The sequence below is a fragment of the Cervus canadensis genome, chromosome X, assembly GCF_019320065.1.
Source record: "Cervus canadensis isolate Bull #8, Minnesota chromosome X, ASM1932006v1, whole genome shotgun sequence".
Taxonomy (NCBI): domain Eukaryota; kingdom Metazoa; phylum Chordata; class Mammalia; order Artiodactyla; family Cervidae; genus Cervus; species Cervus canadensis.
In genome coordinates, this window is record NC_057419.1 from 57,621,973 (window position 1) to 57,623,363 (window position 1,391).

The following is a 1,391-nucleotide window of genomic DNA, read 5'->3' on the forward strand; positions in this document are numbered from 1 at the left end:
TCAGAAAGAGAAATTGTAAGAACAATCCCATTCCCCATTGCAACAATAAATAAATAAATACATAAACTATCTAGGAATACACCTACCTAAGGAGACAAAAGACTTATATGCAGAAAACTATAAGACACTGATGAAATAAAACAGATAACACAAAAAGTCGAGATATGTATCATGTTCTTGGATCAGAAAAATCAACATCATGAAAATCACTATACTACTCAAAGCATTCTACAGAGTCAATGCAATCCATAGCAAATTAAAAATGGCATTTTCCTGAGAACTGAAACAAAAAAAAAAAATTAACAATTTGCATGGAACCACAAATGGTCTGGAATAGCAACAGTAATCTTTAGAAAGAAAAATGGAGCTGGAGGAATCAACCTTCATGACTTCAAACTATACTACAAAGGTACAGTAATCAAAACATTATGGTACTTTCACCGAAACAGAAATATAGATCAACAGAAAGAGATAGAAAGCCCTGAAATAAATCCACATCTATGGGCACCTTATCTTTGGTAAAGGGGCAAGAATATACAATGGAGGAAACAGAGCCTCTTCCATAAGTGGTGTTGGGAAACCCGGATGGCTACATGTAAAAGAATGAAAACAAAACAGTTCCTAACACCATCCACAAAAATTATATCAAAATGGATTAAAGATCTAACTGTAAGGTAAGAAACTATAAAACTCTTAGAGGAAATCATGGACAGAACATTATTTGACATAAATTGCACAAGATTCTCTTTGACTCATCTCATAATGCAATGGAAGAAAAATAAAAATAACAAATAAGACTTAATTAAACAAGAGCTTTTGCACATCAAAGGAAATTATGAACAAGATGAAAAGACAACTTTCAGAATGGGAGAAAATAATTGCAAATGAAACAAATGTCAAAGGATTAATCTTCAAAATATACATCAGCTTATGATGCTAAGTATCAGAGAAACAAATAACCCACTTTAAAAATGGGCAGAAAGTGCTCGCTTCGGCAGCACATATACTAAAATTGGAACGATACAGAGAAGATTAGCATGACCCCTGCATGAGGATGACACGCAAATTCGTGAAGCATTCCGTATTTTTAAAAGCTATATATGACAAACCCACAGCAAACATTACCCTCAATGGTGAGAAATTGAAAGCATTTCCCCAAAAATCAGGAACAAGACAAGGGTGCCCACTCTCACCACTACTATTTAACATAGTTTTGGAAGTTTTGGCCACAGCAATCAGAGCAGAAAAAGAAGTAAAAGGAATCCAGATAGGAAAAGAAGAAGTGAAACTCTCACTGTCTGCAGATGACATGATCCTCTACATAGAAAACTCTAAAGACTCCACCAGAAAATTACTAGAGCTAATCAGCGAATATAGTAAAGTTGCAGGAT

At 34.3% G+C, this 1,391-nt stretch overlaps 1 protein-coding gene and 1 non-coding gene across 6 annotated transcripts in view; one reads left to right on the plus strand and one right to left on the minus strand.

Annotated features, from left to right (window-relative positions):
* HEPH (hephaestin) overlaps positions 1–1,391 on the minus strand; it is a 149,272-nt gene that overhangs the window by 65,997 nt on the left and 81,884 nt on the right. The gene's annotated exons all lie outside the window — the stretch shown is intronic.
* On the plus strand, positions 983–1,089 carry LOC122436073. The gene has a single exon (XR_006267845.1). It is a non-coding gene; the product is annotated as a U6 spliceosomal RNA (small nuclear RNA).